Genomic DNA, 18,777 nt, shown 5'->3' with positions numbered 1-18,777 from the left:
AGCCTCCAAGATGGTCCCCAATGACCCTTACTCCCGGTATTCCCCTCCCTGTGTGGTCCCCTTCCTAGCGAATGGAGTGGCGGTGAGCTGTGTAACAAATAGGACATTATAGAAATGGAGGTGGACGGCTTCTGCGGCTTGGCTTATGTCATCGTGGACATCTTGTGTCACTCATTCTGGAGGAAGCCGGCTGCCACGTCCTGAGGGAACGAGGCCTTGTGCCAATGGCCCTGTGAGCCATGAATTGGATTCTCTTGCTCTGTTAAGACTTCAGAGGGCCGCAACCCCCTGAGAGACTGAGGCAGAAATGCCCAGCTAAACTGTCCCCAAATCCTGAACCCACGCATGAAACTATGTGAGATAATGAATGTTTTGTTTTCAAGTTTTTTTTTTTTTTTTAATTTTTTTTTTTTCTTTTTCTTCAACATTTTTTTTTTATTTATTTTTGGGACAGAGAGAGACAGAACATGAACGGGGGAGGGGCAGAGAGAGAGGGAGACACAGAATCGGAAACAGGCTCCAGGCTCCGAGCCATCAGCCCAGAGCCTGACGCGGGGCTCGAACTCACGGACCACGAGATCGTGACCTGGCTGAAGTCGGACGCTTAACCGACTGTGCCACCCAGGCGCCCCTGTTTTCAAGTTTTTTAACATTTATTCATTTTTGAGAGACAGAGACTTGAGAGACAGAGCGTGAGTGGGGGAGGGGCAGAGAGAGAGGGAGACAGAATCCGAAGCAGGCTCCAGGCTCTGAGCTGTCAGCACAGAGCGCCACACAGGACTCGAACCCACGGACCATGAGATCATGACCTAAGCTGAAGTCAGATGCTTAACCGACTGAACCACCCAGGCTCCCCAAGATAATGAATATTTATAGTAGTGTTAAGCTGCTAAATTTTGAGGTTATTGTGTATTAATAGATAACCAATACACGTAGCTTTCGAATTTTCTCATTCGATTCATTTTTTTTAATTTATGTAATCCCTCAACTTTCATCATGATTTGAACCCCCTTTTCTTTTCAGGACTTACTTTCACAATGACTGGAAGAGACTGAGGCACAGAGACTTCTTTAGTCCCAGCTTCCCTGTGGCTCCCCGAACTCGACAGCCCTGAAAGATTCTCAGGTCTCTCAGAAGATGGAAAAATGACCACTTCAGTTCTCCATAGGACCACAGGCCCCAACACGCACATTTGTTTTGCTAGAACGGGGTTGGGGGCTTCTACCCCACAAGCATCATGTGAAAAACTACACATCATGAAATCATGGGCTTGGATTGGGGATGCCGGTGATAAGAGTCCAGATGGGCTGGAGAGGAGCCAGGCGGCTTGGGGTCTCAGCTCAGATGTCTCTGGGAGGGAGGCCAGGGGTTTGGGGTCACATCCTGGGAGGGTCCATGCAGGAGCTGGCCTCAGGAGCTTAAAACAGACTCCTTGTTCCCTTTTGTAACCTCGGCTGCCAGACCGGACCAGTTTAGCAAGGGTGGGCATAGTCTTGCCTTTTAGATTATGGGCCATCTTTCCACCCAGAAGAATCTTGACGCAGGGATCATGGCAGGTCACATGGTATGTGACCCCTGGCAGCACAGCACCGTGATAAGGGGCACCTGCTCTGGAGTTCAAGCAGAGACCCTATCACTTTTGATCTGTGTGTCCTTGGCAGGTACTTAACCTCTTTGTGACTCATTGGCCCCTCTATATATGGGAAAACGATAGATCAGTCTCATCAGGTTGCCATGTGAGGTTTCAAGGATGTAGAATGGGGCCCGGCTCAGTATAAGCACTCAGTCAATGTTAGCTCTTCATTACTCAACCTCGGAGGCACATTAGAAGCACCTGCAGATGGTTAAAAACTCTCCAGGCTCGGGCCGCACTTACATCAGAATCTCTGGGTGGGGATTTTAAAGCTCCAGGGTGATTCCATTGAGAAGACAGAGCCCGAAAATAAACCCTCACATATATAGTCAAAGGTTTTGGTTTTTGTTTTTAATGTTTTATTGTTGAGAGAGACAGAGCACAAGTGGGAGAAGAGCAGAGAGAGAGAGAGAGAGAGAGAGAGAAGGAGACACAGAGTCCGAAGCAGGCTCCAGACTCTGAGCTGTCGGCACAGAGCCCGACATGGGGCAGGAACTCACAAGCTGTGAGATCATGTCCTGAGCTGAAGTCGGACGCTCAACCGACTGAGCCACTCAGGCACCCCTCAAATGTTTTTTTCTTTCCCTAAGTTTATTTATTTATTTTGAGAGCAAGAGAGAAGGAGGGGCAGAGAGAGAGGAAGAGAGAGCATCCCAATCAGGCTTTTCAATGCAGGGTTTGAACTCACGACCTGTGAGATCATGACTTGAGCTGAAACCAAGAGTTGAACGCTTGACCAAGTGAGCCACCCAGGCACCCCTAGAGTCAAATAATTTTGACAAAGGTGTAAAGACTATTGGGGGAAAGGAGAGTCTTTTTAAAATATGGTGCTGGGATCGGGTGCCTGGGTGGCTTAGTCGGTTAAGCATCTGACCTCGGCTCAGGTCATGATCTCCCAGTTCATGAGTTCAAGCCCCATGTCAGGCTTTGTGCTGACAGCTCAGAGCCTGGAACCTGCTTTGGATTCTGTGTCTCCCTCTCTCTCTGCCTCTCCCCCACTCACGCTCTGTCTCTGTCTCTCTCTCTCTCTCTCTCTCAAACTGAAATAAACGTGAAAAAAATTTTTTTAAGTATCGTGCTAGGAAAATTGGATAGTCACATGCCAAAAAATGAAGTTAGACCTTACCTAACACCATGTACAAAAAATTAATTCAAAATGGATTGGAGACCCAAATATAAGAGCTAAGACTATAATATTCTTCATAGAAAACATAGGAGGAAAACGTCATGATATTGGATTTGGTAATGGTTTCTTGGATATGACACCAAAGGCACAAGCAGGAAAAGGAAAAATAGATAAATTTGGGCCTCATCAAAATTAAATTTTGTGCAATATAGGACATTGTCAACAGAGGGAAAAGGTAACCCACAGAATGGGAGAAAATATTTGAAAATCACATATGTGAAAAAGATTAATATCCAGAACGTATAGCGAACGACTCTACAACACAAAAACAACCATGATTCAAATACAGACAAGGGACTCGAACGGACATTTCTCCAAGAAAAATATACAAATGAGCGTTAAGTGAAGCACATGAAAAGATCCTCCACATCACCAGGCACTAGGGAAACGAAAATCAAAACCACAGTGAGATACAACTTCCCACCCATTAGGATGGCTATACTTAAACAAAAAGAAAACAAAACAGAAAACAAGTGTTGGTGAGAATGTGGTGAAATTTGAACCCCTGTGCATTATTGATGGACATGTAAAATGGGGCAGCCGCCACAGAAAACATTATTATCGGTTCCTCAAAAAACTAAAACATAAAATTACCATAGGATCCAGCCATTTCATGTCGGGCTGTATAACCAAAATAATTGAAAACAGGGTCTTGAAGAGATATCACACCCATGTTCATAGCAGCATTATTCGTAATAGCTAAAACAGAAACGAAGTAGAGGCCACCCAAGGGTCCAAGAGATGAATAAACAGACTGGAAAAATGGAATATTATAGAGTCTTAAAAAGGAAGCCAATTCTGTGACATGCTGGAACACAGATGAACTTGAGGACATTATGCTAAGAGAAACAAGCCAACGACAGCAGGACAGATACTGTACGTTCCTACTTTTTCGAGGTGACTACAGCAGTCAAATTCATCATAGAATGGTGGTTGCCAGGGTCTGAAGGGAGGAGGGAATGGGGAGTTGTTGATAAACAGGTATAGACTTCCAGTTTTGTCAAATAAAAAGAATTTTGGAGGGGCACCTGGGTGGCTCAGTCGGTTGAGAGTCCGACTTCGGCTCAGGTCATGATCTCGCGGTCCGTGAGTTTGAGCCCCGCGTCCAGCTCTGTGCTGACAGCTCAGAGCCTGGAGGCTGTTTCGGATTCTGTGTCTCCCTCTCTCTCTGACCCTCCCCAATTCATGCTCTGTCTCAAAAATAAATAAACGTTAAGAAAATTTAAAAAAAAAGAATTTTGGAGGTTAGATACACAATAATGTGAGTGTGTTTAACATTAGTAAACTATACGCTTAAAATGGTAAGTTAGCAAATTTTATGTATATTTTTTCCACAATTTTTAACTTAACCAATCAACCCTAGAGAGAACATGTAATATGCTGAAAATTGATTTTTGGTAAATTATGTGAAAGGAGAAATTAAATATATCCTAATTACTAATCGGTTATCCTAATATGATTTACTGAACAGTTCTTCCCTGTTCTTTTGTGTTATTTTGTGGAACGTGTTATTTCCTTAATTTTTAAAGATGCTGTGAATCTGTGGGTTCTTTTATAAGCCCCCAGTATTTTAAATCCTTTACTGCTTAAAATCTTGGATATTTGTGTGATCGCTCCTTAATGATACACCTGCCAGAGACTTGTCTGTTCCATTAATCTTTTCAAATGATTCTTTTTTTAATGTTTATTTCTTTTTGAGAGAGAGAGACAGAGACAGACCGTGAGCGGGGGAGAGGCAGAGAGAAAGAGAGACACAGAATCTGAAACAGGCTCCAGGCTCTGAGCTGTCATCACAGAGCCCAACGAGGGGCTCGAACTCATGGAGCGCGATATGACCTGAGCCAAAGTCGGACGCTCAACTGACTAAGCCACCCAGGCGCCCCCAAATAATTCTTTTTTTAAAGTTTATTCATTTTTTAGTAATCTCAACACCCCACGTGGCGTTCAAACTCACCACCCTGAGATGAAGAGTCACACATTCTTCTCAATGAGCCACCCAGGTGCCCCTCAAATAATTCATGTTTTTAGTTTAACAATCTTCATTTTTAAAAATTTTATTTTATTTTATTTTATTTTATTTTATTTTATTTTATTTTATTTTATTTTATTTTATTTTTAACGTTTATTTATTTTAGAGAGAGACAGAGACAGAGAGTGAGTGGGGGGAGAGGCAGAGAGAGAGGGAGACACAGAATCTGAGGCAGGATCCAGACTCTGAGCCGTCAGCACAGAGCCCGATGGGGGGTTTGATGACCTCGCTGAACTAAGCCACCCAGGCACCCCTAAAAAAATTTTTTTTTTAGAGAGGAAGCAGGATTCATCGGTGGGCATGAATAGGGAGGGGCAGTGCTGAGGTTCCCATGAGTGCAGAGCCCGCCATTTGTCCAAGGGGCCACGATCAGGGATCTATTTGACCCCACAGCCGTCTGCGATGAGTCGCTTTTCAGTCACCATGTCTTCAAATTCGTCGGCGTTAAACTCAGGAATGCCCCACTTCTTGGAAACGTGGATCTTCGGACGGCCAGGGAACTTGAACTGGGCCCTACGTAGGGCCTCAGTCACATGCTCCTTGTTTTGCAACTTGGTACGGATGGACACGATGACTTACTTGGCCAGTGTGGACCCCGGCCACTGTGCCCTGGGGCTTTCCAAGGCACCTGTGTCCCTGTCCGGAGCCTGTCAGCTCCAGCACAGAAACGTTTCGTGGATACGGATGACGTGGAAGGGGTGGAGCCGACCCCCCATGTGAAAACCATCTTTGCCACAGCCTTTCACCATGTACTTGTTAGCACAAATGCGGGCAGCCTCCAGGGCTTCAGAGGGGAGCTGCTCATATTCATCTGACACCACGTGGCCACATGGCGGGAACTCGTCCCCTTTTGCCTTCTTACGCCCCAGGTCAAAGATGCGGATCTTAGCATCAGGGACACCTCTGCAGAAGCGAGACTTCTTTAGGAATAAATATGCCAATATTAATATAGATTCTTATTTTTCTATTTTAATCCCTAAGATAGCATACTATAATACTGTTCGGCAATTTCCTTCTTTCGTGTAACAATGGATCTTGACAGTCTTTCCACGTCACTCCTGAGAAAACGTCCATGTTCTTTTTAAGAACATAATTGCATAGTGTTTCACCGTATGTTAGGTATGGTGTTTTTGAGCTCTGGCGTGTCTGAGAATAAGCTTCTTTTCCCCTCTTACATGTAAAATCCTTGGGTCCCAGGGTATTCCTCCTTAAAACCTTGCAGATGCTGTGGTCAACACCAGGCTGATGTTTGTTTCTTTGTTGGTATCTCCATTTTTTCTACCTGCATCCTATCTTTTTCCTCAAAGTTTAGGTACTTGAATGGGATGTCTTTAGATCTTTTGTTGATTCTATTCCGAAGACAGTAAGCTCTTTTATCTGCATATTTTTAAATCTCAGGATAATTTTATTCTCACATAACTTCAATTATTAGGTCTAATTCACATGTTCTGCTCTCCTCTTCAGAAATACTAATCATATTTATACTAGCACATCATACTAGGGTTTGGGGGTTCCTATTTCAGAAAACCAGATTATCAATGGCTTAAATAAAATAGAGGTTTATTTTGTTCACATAAAGAAAAGTCCAGGGATAAGCAGTTGCTAGTCTTGGGTCAGTATTTTAAGGATGTTGGAATCTAAAGCCCTGATTCCCTTGGCCTTTTCCCTCATGGTCAAAATATGGCTGCTCCAGCACCAGCCATCACATCCCTGATCCAGTGAGAAGAAAGGTGAAAGAAGCCAGGAGGAGGAAAGGATGGTACCTGTATCAGGAAACCAAGGGGCCCCTGACAGGCTCAAAGAGTATGTGACTCTTGATCTTGGGGCTGTGAGTTTGAGTCCCACCTTGGGTGTAGAGATTACTTTCAAAAAAAAAAAAAAAAATCTTAAAAAAAAAAAAAAAGCAAAACTCTCCCAGCAAACTTCAGCAGAGTTTAGCTTACTATCTCCTGGGCAGAACTATGTCACAAATCCGCATTTGAAGAATGTTTTTGTTTTTTTTTAATTTTTTTAATATTTATTTTTCTTTTGGGGGGGAGGGGCAGAGAGCAAGGGAGACAGAATCTGAAGCAGGCTGCAGGCTTCAGGCTCCAAGCGTCAGCACAGAGCCTGATGCGGGGCTCAAACTCATGAACCCCAAGATCATGACCTGAGCCAAAGTCAGACGCTTAACTGACTGAGCCACCCAGGTGCCCCTGGTGAGTGTTTTTTTAATGCCACCTCCAACAAAACTAGGATTATGTCAGCACAGGAAAGGGGAGCGTGGATAGTTCTATTGTGTCTCTGGCAGAACTGTGTGTTCTCCGGCTTCTAATCCTTTGCAGCTATCATTTTCTCGGATCTTTTTCCCTCCCTTCTAGGTGAACTTTCAAAGGACATTCTCCAAAATGGATTTTAATTCTGTTCTTGGATTTTAGTTTTCCTGTAATATTTTCTGATCTCATTCATCTTTCCCCTTCTAACTTATCCTACTCTCTTTTCATCTTGGTTTTTTTCTGTGTGACTTTTTTTTTCATTTTTAATGTTTATTTATTTTTGAGAGAGAGAGAGAGAGAGAGACAGAGCATGAGTTAGGGGGAGAGGTACAGAGAGAGGGAGACACAGAATCGGAAGCAGGCTCCAGGCTCTGAGCTGTCAGCACAGAGCCCGACGTGGGGCTCGAAGTCACAGACTGCGAGTCGGCCGCTTAACCAACTGAGCCACGCAGGCGCCCCTCTCTGTGTGACTTTTTGCTTGCTTCTCACAGAAGCCGGAGTTTCTCCATGTCATGTTATAGTGGACACTTCTGTGGAATGCCTGCTCAGCCCATCGCCCTCCCCTCCCCTTGAGGAATAGGCTTCGGGGCATTAGGAGGACCATTTTGATACTATCTATCCTGCGTCCTTAAACCGAGCTGAGTGGACCAATGGCAGTCAATTGACTCATCCTATCAGATTAGATGATCTCCCCCTGGGAGTACAAAATTGGAATTTAAAAGGACTATTTTAATCTGGTTGGAAATAGATGTTATTTCAGGAGTATGAGGCAGGCATCCAGTGGGATGCTGGTAGACGTTTAACAGCCAACTCTTTGTGAAAAATAAATGAGTATATATATAACAAAGCTTACTGATGTATAGCATATAATTTATATATAATAAAATATATAATACTCTATTGCAAATCCCACATAGCCAATTGATTCTAATGGAGAGCTTTCACTCTCCATGATTTTTGCTGAGTTCTTGTATTTGTGGCAAAACTTTAGTCATAATGGTTGGATGAGGATAATTCCAACATGAATGTTATGAACATAAATTCTCATTTATGTTGTGTTATCTTAGGAAGGCAAAAATAAAACAACAAAGACCTATTTCAAAACTTTTCTTGTTAGTGATAGGAGGACTTCTTTGCTGCAAAGGGTAATAGTTTTGGAACATTTGCTCAAATTTTTGTGCTATTCCCAATGCAAAGGCTATGGTGCATTAAAAAAAATTTTTTTTTAATGTTTATTTATTTTTTGAGAGAGAGATTGATAGAGTGAGCAGGTGAGGAGCAGAGAGAGAGAGAAGGAGACACAGAATCCGAAGCAGGCTCCAGGCTCCGAGCTGCCAGCACAGAGCCGGATGCGGGGCTCGAACCCACAAACCGTGAGATCATGACCTGAGCTGAAGTTGGAAGCTCAACCGACTGAGCCACCCGGGCGCCCCTATATAATTTAATTTTTTTTTTTATAAATTTTTTTTTTAACGTTTATTTATTTTTGAGACGAGAGAGACAGAGCATGAACGGGGGAGGGTCAGAGAGAGGGAGACACAGAATCCGAAACAGGCTCCAGGCTCTGAGCTGTCAGCACAGAGCCCGACGCGGGGCTCGAACTCACAGACCGTGAGATCATGACCTGAGCCGAAGTCAGCTGCTTAACCGACTGAGCCACCCAGGCTCCCCTATATAATTTAATTTTTAATAACAGGCATGCCTAACAGCCAGTCTACAAAATTCCTGCAAATAACAATGGGCTTTCAAGAGTCTGTAAGAACCAGCTCCAGTGCACGGCTGCAGCCAAGCTCTGCCACAGGCCTAGGAAGCAGAGGAAGCCAGTGGGCAGAACCAGAGGGAGAGAGGAAGGGGTGGCGGGAGGAGGGGAAAGAGAAGGAGGAAGAGAAGAATGAGAACAAAGCAAAAATACAAAGAAAGGCAAAGAGGAGAGTGGTTGGGGGACCATGGCGTGCATTCCTGACTTGTCCAACTGCTTGGTTCCAGTCACTCTTTCAGCCTCATGCCATTCTGCATTTCTATATTATAAAGATGTACTTCATATCCTTATCACAAATTCTTCTTTTTCCTTGTGTTTCTTTTTTTACACTTTATTAAGACCAAGTTGGTAAATCCAAACCAGCTTAAGATTAATACTTGCTGTTCATGCGGGACATCTGGGTGGCTCAGTCAGTTAAGCGTCCGACTTGGGCTCAGGTCATGATCTCACATTTCATGAGTTCAAGCCCCGCATCCGGCTCTGTGCTGGCAGCTCAGAGCCTGGAGCCTGCTTCGGATTCTGGGTCTCCCTCTTTTCTGCCCCTCCCCTGATCGTGCTCTGTTTCTCTCTCTCTCTCTCTCTCTCCCTCAAAGATAAATAAACATTAAAAAAAAGAAAAAACCTTGCTGTTCATACACTGAATTCTATGTTGAGGACTTTTAGGATACAATGACAAAAGATAAAATATTTATATCAATTAACATTTAGAGTCACAGTGCTAGCCACCCGACGTGTAAACTTCCCCAAATGTCTTTGACCCAAAGTTCTATATGACATGTATAGTGCTTCACCATAACACTGGTGCTTTTGTGCCTGCTTGATATTGAATTATGGAATTGTTTGTAAATGTAGCATTTAACTAAGCTTCTCTGTTTACGAATTCTTCTTGATTTCAACTGAAGTACAGAGGTGTGTGGGAGGGCAACGTAGAGTGAGGTTGAGTTTTCTGGTTTGTTGTTTACATATGTTTTGCAGTTGTGTTTAATGATGGTTACAATGTGGGTTACACTTGATTTTAGTCAAAATTATTTACAAATTGCATTGTCAAAATTCCAGCCTTTCCTTTGAAGGAGCTGTCAGTTTCACGTGGAAAGATAACAATGGTGACGAGGTTTTGTTCTCAAGTGAGACATTAGATCAAAGATCACTCAAGTGGGGGAGAAGGGCAAAGGGAGAGAGGGAGGCGGAGGGGGTAGAGAGAGGGTGGGGGGGGAGAGAGAGAGAGAGAGAGAGAGAGAGAGAGAGAATCTCAAGCAGGCTTCATGCTCAGCACGGAGCCCAACGCGGGGCTTTATTCCACAATCCGGGGATCACAACCTGAGCTGATATTAAGAGTTGGACACTTAACCAAATGAGCCACCCAGGTGCCCAAGTGAAAGATGATTGAATGAACCCCCATGTATGTATCATCTACCTTCAACAATTACTAACTCCTGGTCCATTTTGCTTCATATACAGACTCTTCTCACACTGGATTACTGTAAAGGAAATGCCAGACATAATGTCATTTTCATCCACAAATAAGGAAATTAAAAAAAAAAAAAGTATTCCCAGTCTTAATTTGGTTTATGCGATCGCACTTAATATTAGTGCCAAATTTTTTTCAAGTTCTATTTATTTTTTAGTGGTCTTTACACCCAACGTGGGGCTTAAACTCACAACCCCGAGATCGAGTTACTTGCTCCGCCCACTGAGCCAGCCAGGTGTCCTCAGTATAATAATCTTAAGCTTCCTCTATTGAGAAATCCTGGGCGCCCTCGGTGGTCACGAATGAATCAAGCCAGATGCCCAGGAAAGACCCCTTTCCTCGTTTAAGCTGTTTTAAGTTCGCAAGCACAACAATGTGTAACACAATTGCAGTTTTCTTTGTGTGGTGTGCCCAGTTTCCAGCCACGGTCTGCTGAGTCCCCCAAAGCCATTCCTTTTCCTCGGTTTTATTTTTCTTTGGCCCCGCGGTTTTTCCTTTTTACCACTTGGAACACCAGGTTCAGAGTAGATCCCAGGGATCTGTGTTTTTAAGAATCATCTGGGTAAACCTTGCATCCGGTACATTTGAAAAAGACCAAGGTGGGAGATCCTTGGACCACACAGAGGCCTCCCTGCTCCACCAGCCCGTGGAGGGACTCTCAAGGATTTCTCTCTGTGTCACCCTCTAGGCCACCAGCGGAGCCTCTCAGCTCTCCCTTTGAAACACACTCAAGAGTCAGATCCCTCCTCACCAAATCCACGACTACCACACCTCAGTGGAGACAACCATCTTCTGTCCTCTGGATTATTGCAGGAGCCCCCTGATGGGTGCCCCTCACTACCATTGCTTTCCTATAGTCTATTCTATTCTCAAAATTCCTATGTTGAAGCCCTAACCCCCCCAGTGCCTCAGAATGTGACTGTATTTGGAGACAGGGTCTTTAAGACATAATTAAGTTAAAATTTGGTCAGTAGGGCGGGCCCTAATCCAATTATGACTGGTGTCCTTAGAAGAGGGGATCCGGACATAGACACGCACAGAGGGAGGACCACGTGAAGTCACAGAGAGAAGACAGACGCCCCCCTGCAAGCCAAGGAGAGAGGCCTTGGGAGGAACCCACCTGTCCACCCCTTGATCTCAGACTTCCAGCCCCCATGTGAGAAAAGACATTTTTGTTGTTTAAGCTCCCCTATCCATGGTAATTGGTTATGGTACCTGTAGCAAACTAATACACCATTGGAGAATGGCTCCTGATCCCACCTCGAGAAAAGGCCAAAATTTGTACTCAAACCTACCAAGCCCTAAATGATAAATGTACCAGATTAGGTGCCCACTGTTTGGAAACTCACCGTTACCGCAAGTTGGAAGGCTGAGGAACTGCCATTGTCACATGAAAATGGGATCAACACGGTTACTGCTGCCGCAGGAAAAATCCAGAGTAGGAAGGAAAATTAGTCATCAAAAAGTATTAACCTTGGGTGCCTGGGTGGCTCAGTCGGTTAAGGTCTCAGGTCAAGATCTTGTGGTTCCTGGGGCGCCTGGATGGCTCAGTCGGTTAAGCGTCCAACTTCAGCTCAGGTCACGATCTCGCGGTCCGCGAGTTCGAGCCCCGCGTCGGGCTCTGGGCTGATGGCTCAGAGCCTGGAGCCTGCTTCCGATTCTGTGTCTCCCTCTCTCTCTGCCCCTCCCCGGTTCATGCTGTGTCTCTCTCTGTCTCAAAAATAAATAAACGTTAAAAAAAAAATTAAAAAAAAAAAAAAAAAGATCTTGTGGTTCCTGAGTTCGAGCCCTGCACTGGGCTCTCTGCTGTTAGCACAGAGCCTGCTTCGGATCTTCCGTCTCCCTCTCTCTCTGCCCCTCTCCCACGTGCTCTCTCTCTCTCTCTCTCTCTCAAAAATAAATAAGCATTTAGGGGCACCTGGGTGGCTCAGTCGGTTAAGCCTCTGCCTTCGGCTCAGGTCATGATCTCACAGTTCATGGGTTCAAGCCCCACATTGGGCTCTGTGCTGTCAGCTCAGAGCCTGGAGCCCGCTTTGGATTCTCTGTCTTCCTCTCTCTCTGCCCCTCCCCTGCTCACACACTCTCTCTCTCTCCCTCAAAAGGAAGTAAACCTCAAACAATTTTTAAAAAAAGTAAAAGTAAATAAATACGTATTAACCTTCACGGTGGTCACATAAATTAACGTCTCATCTCAGAACGCTTAGCCAACTCTGCCTCCTTACCTTTCTGGTCCGCTCTTCAATGGAGATGTTGGGGACAATCCCTTGGCCCTTTGTAGACGCGGCAGGACCACACAAATCACCCTTCGTCGTCCGAACTGGGTATTGACGGTGGGTGAAGGACTGAAACGCAGCGACAGGCCATTGCTCATTGGAACGGAAGGACCGTCCATCTGTAGCCCGGCTGCACTGTTCCGAGTGCCGAGATGTTCCAACTGCGGCACGTAGGCTGGGAGAGCCGGCTGGCTCCTGTCTGGGGCGGGCAGCTGATATTCCAGCCAGGAAATGAACTGCCTCTCCTAATTGGCGCTGCTGCTCTTCATGACGAGGGGGAAGGCAGATTTAAATGACCTGCTTCGTGCAGGGAGGTGGGGCAGGAAAGGAGAGACGGTTTGGGTGAAGAGCTTAAATGAAGACGGAGAGAATGTTGCAGGTGCCATCTGGGTCCCGCTTACCTGCTGATTAGGTTGCTTGGGCGGCCAAGACCCGGTGGCTTCGCCGACAGAAAATGTGTTTTCTCACCGTTCTGGAGGCTGGGACGTCCGACATCAAGGTGTCGGCAGGACTGGTTTCTTCTGAGGTCTTTTCCCCTTGGTTTGCAGATGGTGGCCTTGTCTCTGTGCACGTGCACATCCCTGGTGTCTCTCTGTGGGTCCTAATCTCCTCTTGGACACCGGTCAGACTGGATTAGGGTCCACCCTAATCGGCTTCCTTTTAATTTAATCACCTCTGGAAAGGCCCTGTGTCTAAATACAGCCACATTCCGAGGGCCTGCGGGTTAGTGCTTCAGCATATGAATTTGGGGGTGGAATACAATTCAGCCCCTAACACCTGCCTGGGGCAACCCTCTCCCCACTGTTGAGTGCTTGTTGCTAGTGACTTTCAGCTGTCCCCTTCTCCGGAGACTTGTTCTGGGCCAACCAGGGTTCCCTTACCCGAGTGGTTCCTCTTACACTATTGTGTAAAAGGCTGGCCCTCTTGCCTCAAGGTGAGACCAACGCATTGGGGCTATCTGCTATGGAGCTGTCTTTGGGGTCACGGTAAGGCCAGATTCCACATGAAACCACAGCCTCCTTAGCTTCTTCCTCTGCACCATTATGCTTCCCTCACTCCCCTCCCTCTGGGAGCACTCCTCCAGTGAGTCACAGACACCTGGATCCCTGCCTCAGGCTCTGCTTCCAGGGGACCCGATTGAAGGCAGTGTTATCTTAGATCTTCTTCAGAACTACTCCAATTTTAACCCTAGAATCTAAGAATGGAAAATGGAAGTTTCTGTCACTGCATTTTGTCTTCTCCATCTTTGAAAGGGCCCTTGAATCTGTCCCCTCCTCTTCATTCCTTCAACCACTATCCTAACTCAGGGCATCATCACCTCTTGCCTAGACAATAGCTCACAACAAGGCTCCCTGCCTCAATTTCTCCACATTTTCTTCAGAGTGCCTTTTGGTAAAACTATTAGGATTAACTTTGATGTGGCTTAAAGCCTTTTAATACCTACCCAGCTGCTCCTGATAACACCCTCCAGCACTCACCCTTCTCTGCCTGCAGCAGACAGTCCATATTCCTTAGCATGGCCTTCAAGGCCCTTTCCAGCAGGCCCCTCCTCACATTTCCACTCCCCAGGTGGGGTGTTAACTCATGTGGCCTGCATAAGGCAGTCTAAGAAGTGCAGGTGTAGACAGCCTCTGCTAGTTGTTGGATGAAGGATGTATGTCCTCCCTAGTCCAGAGGCACGCATCAAGGCTCTGTCCTTCGTCCTTCCCAAGCACTTATCTGTGCACGACAGGAGAACAGGGGGACAGGCTGCTCTGATCTGCCGACAGTAAGAATCCCAGAGGGGCAGCAGAAACACTGGATCGCAGAATCAGGACACGAACACGCTGAGAAGTCGAAGTGAAGGACTGAGTCTAACCATTAGTCTAAATAAGATTTGATCAAGACAAGAGAGTTCATAGGAGTATATTTGAGAATAGGGCCTTGGGCAGCGTGGCCTACGGTACCTGTTCCGGAGCATTATCCCTGTGCCCCACAGAAGGGTTCCATTCCAGATGAGCTTGGGAAACACAACCATGCTTTTCCCTCCTGTTATAAAGTCAGTTAAACCACCAGAAAATACAGAGGCTCTGAGATGCCATAGGAGCCCTTTCTCTTTGTTTAATCCACCAGTCCTCAAACAGACCCCTTTCTGTATATCATATATTAATACCCACAGAATTGGTGTTCCATGGAACCCGGTGTGAGAAACTCTGGCGCGGGGTTTCCTTTCCTTCCCTTTCCTCTCTCAACACGTGTGGTGGGGTGGGGGACAGAAGGGCAGGCATCTGAATAGCTGAAGAAGACCCCAGAAGAGGAAAAAGACTCTGGGGGAATCCCCTCCCTCCACAGGTATCACCAGGTCACTGCTATCAAATTTTTACCGGAGCATCCGCGAAAAGCGGAACCAAAATGTCTTTGAGAGGGAGCAGAGAACGGTTCAGAGACAGGTGGATTAGTTTCAGAAAAGTGAAAAGTAAAAAGTCAGACAAGCTGTGTCCTCGGATCCCTAGGCAATAGAACTACAAATTAATAAGAAGAATTTAACCCAAAACGGGTTAACGTGAAAAATTTTACAAAAGCTTTCTAAATGAGTCTTGGTTTCAAAAGGAAGTTGAAAAAACAAAGTACATACTATTCAGAAATAACCACTAATTAGAGAGCTACATGTCAGAACCTGGGCGATGTGGCTAAAGCAGTACTTAGGACAATGCATACCCACAGGTGCATTGATAACAAAACAAGACGAATGATATTAGGTGAACAAAGTTTCCAACCTAAGAAGCCGGCAGGCGAAGAGCAAAATCAATCCAAAGGAAGTAGAAGCAGAAATCATTAAAGATAAAAGCAGAAATAAATAAAAGAAAAACAAATTAAACACAATAGTACATTTGATCAATCAAAGCCGATGGTAATTCACTGAAAGAAGAACAATAGACATTTTTTTTTTTTTTTTTAAAGAACATTCAGGGGCGCCTGGGTGGGTCAGTCATTTAAGAGTCTAGGGGCGCTTGGGTGGCTCAGTCGGTTGGGCGTCCGACTTCGGCTCAGGTCACGATTTCACAGCTCGTGAGTTCGAGCCCCGCGTCGGGCTCTGTGCTGACAGCTCAGAGCCTGGAGCCTGTTTCAGATTCTGTGTCTCCCTCTCTCTGACCCTCCCCCATTCATGCTCTGTCTCTCTCTCTCTCAAAAATAAATAAACGTTAAAAAAAAAAAAAAAAAGAGAGTCTGACTTCAGCTCAAGTCATGATCTCACAGTTCGTGGGTTCGAGCCCCACATCGGGCTCTGTGCTATCAGCGCAAGGTCTGCTTTGGATTCTCCGTCCCCCTCTCTCCCTGCCCCTCCCTGCCTGCACTTCTTTCTGTCTCTCTCAAAATAAATAAATAAATAAACTTAAAAAAAAAAAAAAAAGAACATTCACCCTTTTTTTTTTATTAAGTTTATTTTTTAAATTTTTTTCCACAGAGATAGAGAGCAAACAGGGGAGGGACAGAGAGAGAGGGAGACAGAATCCCAAGCAGGCTCCGTGCCCGCAGTGCAGAGCCTGATGCGGCCCTCGAACTCATGAGCCTGGAGATCATGACCTGAGCCAAAATCAAGAGTCCGACGCTTAACCGACTGAGCCACCCTGATGCCCCTAAAATAGACATTTTTGGAAAGTGCTAGCAAAGAAAAAAAGGAGGCAGTAAGTACAAGAACAACAAAGCATAGATATTTGAACAGATAGAAAATATCACGTACAATTTGTAGCAATAAATTTGAAAATTGAGACACAAGCTATGATTTTTGTGAGGGAAATATAAATATCCAGGAGACATACGCAAAGATGGAAAATATTATAGGAAAGCAGGTTTGATTTCATCATATGCAATGACTTCCTAACAAATTGGAATGGTCCGTGAATGATATCACCTATGCTTCTAGGCAGGGAGTATCATAGGCCCAGATGCTGGTTGACCAGTTGTCAGGAGCAATGAAGTTGGTGCTGTCGAGGGGGACTGGAAAGAGAGAATTCTCCATTTCTTTGGTTTCCGTGATCCACCTCCCTGGGCTGTTTGTTGTTTTTGCCAATGGCCCTGGTTATGGGTAGCAAAGTTGCTCCGACAATCTCATAAGGACTAGTAGGCAGCAGAGAGGCGGTGGGTATGATCAGGAGGCCAGAGCAGAGGGCCCTCACTACTACCAGCCTCCCAGGTTCCCAGGATACATTTAGGGATGCTTCTGGAATAATTGGGTTAAAGTCAGGTCAGGGCCCATCTAATGACTGCACTCTGGGGCAGGGCTCTGACACGAAGGACAGGAAGTGACCAGCCCACAGAATGGACCATAAAGGCTGTGACTCACTGGTGGTCATGGGACGCAGGTCATGCCCCCAGTAGGCCAGATACCACAACTATGGGTCCCATTGTGGAGATGGGCAGTCCCGGCATGGGAGGTAGGCTGCATTGGTGATGTCCATGCCTGTGAGCACCAGAGAAGCAGGAACTGCCCTGAGCAAGGGGGAGAGGGACCGCCACGCAGTGGAAGGAGCCCGCAAAGTGTCACAGTTTTGGCCTCTGCCCTCACCCCTTGTTCGGTTCTGCCCACACACCCACACTGACCCAGACTGGGAAACATCACAGCCTTGCCCAGTCATGGTCAAACCAGTCATGGCCAGCAAACCAAGGAGGTGACGCATCATTGCCACACTGGCAGGCCTCCTGGACTGGGCTGGGACTGGCCGGCCAAGTCCCGGGTACTGGCCTTGGGCCATTTTGCCAGCCAGGCAGGGTGGAGTCACTCTCCCTTGAAGGACACTGCCTTCCCTGATGGAGGATGTGAAATGTTTCTCTGTCCTCCTAGAGTTTTGAAGGCATCTGAGAAGGGGCAAGACTGGGGAGCAGAGAAAGGAACATTTCTTTGTAAACAAAATCTGTCAAAACCCCAAACATACCCGAAGAACCTTCTTCCGGTTAGTCACACCTGTGATTCCCAGAATTTATGCCTGAATGTTTCTGGGATCAGACAGAACCTCCCCACTCAGGTCAGCTCGCAGACATGTGCGTGCTCATCTCCCCCACTGACTTCTTTATATCCCCACCCCTCCCCAGCCGGGTCCCCAGCTACCAACCCGTCCAGATCTGAGCCCCTATTTACAGGCGCTGGGTGTTCCCATTGACCTAAAATGAAGCTACTGTTTCAGCTGGTCTTGGCTTGAGTTCCAACAAAAGTACATTCTGGCTACGGGGAGTTTGGAAATGATTCCAGGAAGAGGTGGGGAAGTGATACAGAGAAGGAAAGAAATCCGAGGAAGAGAAGCCAGAGGAAGTTGTCTCGATCACCCGGAAATGTCACCGGTGAGGAAGCGCAGTCCACCCACTCCGCCACAGTCTTGTCCCTGGTGAGCCAAGGGCCATGGCAGGTGGCGGGTGGTGTTCGCACAGCACCGTGATTCCACTCGTCCAGATGGAAATGCAAAGCAGTATTTCATTATTGAGTGGGAGAAAACTCAACAAATATTTGCGTAAGAGGATTTTTGCTCACCCTGGGCGAATAGCCCGGCAGGTTTTGTTGGTTGGTTGGGATTGGGGGTAGTGGTTGCTCTGGAGCAAATGTGGCAGAGAAAAAGAAAACAGGCTTCTCAGAAGATGTTGGGGATTTTTAAATTTGTGTTTGTTTCTCTTTGTTTGCTAGGAGCCGGCGGCAATGCCCTGTTTCTAGGTGAATGACAATGGGATGGTTGTCAGGAGGTACTCAAAAGTCAGGTGATCATGTATCTGTAGAAGCCCCAGAAATGACAGTAAAACTTTGAAGTGGGAATGTATTTGACTCCGGCCATTAGGGAATGCCTTGGCTCAGGAAATACGCATCACTGGGCTACGTGTGGCTTTAATGCAGGGCTGGGGAAGTGAGAATTCAGAAATACACTGATAGAAACGGGTGCGGAGAGGGGGGAGCTGGAGAAAGACGGGGAATTAACATACATATGAGGATATACAGATCTTTAATTACAGTGATACATATAACAAGGTGAACGTAGACACCAATATGTGCGCTTAGAGAAAGATATACAGAGATATACAAAGAGGTTCACATATGTAGAGGAGAGTTTATTTACCTGTGTGTGGTGAGATAGCTCCTGGATGTTTTCCCTTTCTGCTTATCTACTATAATCTGCTTTTCCAGAATGGACTTGCATCATTTGTCCAAAAAGA

At 45.9% G+C, this 18,777-nt stretch overlaps 1 long non-coding RNA gene and 1 pseudogene across 2 annotated transcripts; both read right to left on the bottom strand.

Moving 5' to 3' along the window:
• Positions 1-3,738: 3,738 nt before the first annotated feature.
• LOC147582655 (large ribosomal subunit protein uL16-like) lies at positions 3,739-6,136 on the bottom strand (annotated as a pseudogene).
• A 3,163-nt stretch (positions 6,137-9,299) lies between these two features.
• Positions 9,300-14,755, bottom strand: LOC147582654 (uncharacterized). Of its 2 annotated transcripts, none has more exons than XR_015249381.1 (3): positions 13,005-14,755; positions 12,553-12,903; positions 9,300-12,040 (listed from the first exon to the last, which is right to left on the bottom strand). It is a non-coding gene; the product is annotated as an uncharacterized LOC147582654 (long non-coding RNA). The 2 variants fall into 2 exon arrangements; XR_015249382.1 differs by having other exon boundaries at positions 12,553-12,900.
• Positions 14,756-18,777: the final 4,022 nt, after the last annotated feature.

This window comes from Puma concolor, chromosome A3 (assembly GCF_028749965.1).
Source record: "Puma concolor isolate L17-30 chromosome A3, mPumCon1.1.hap2, whole genome shotgun sequence".
NCBI classification, from domain to species: Eukaryota; Metazoa; Chordata; class Mammalia; order Carnivora; family Felidae; genus Puma; species Puma concolor.
Note: the sequence above shows the minus strand (reverse complement) of the source record. Positions and strands in the feature narration are given on the sequence as shown.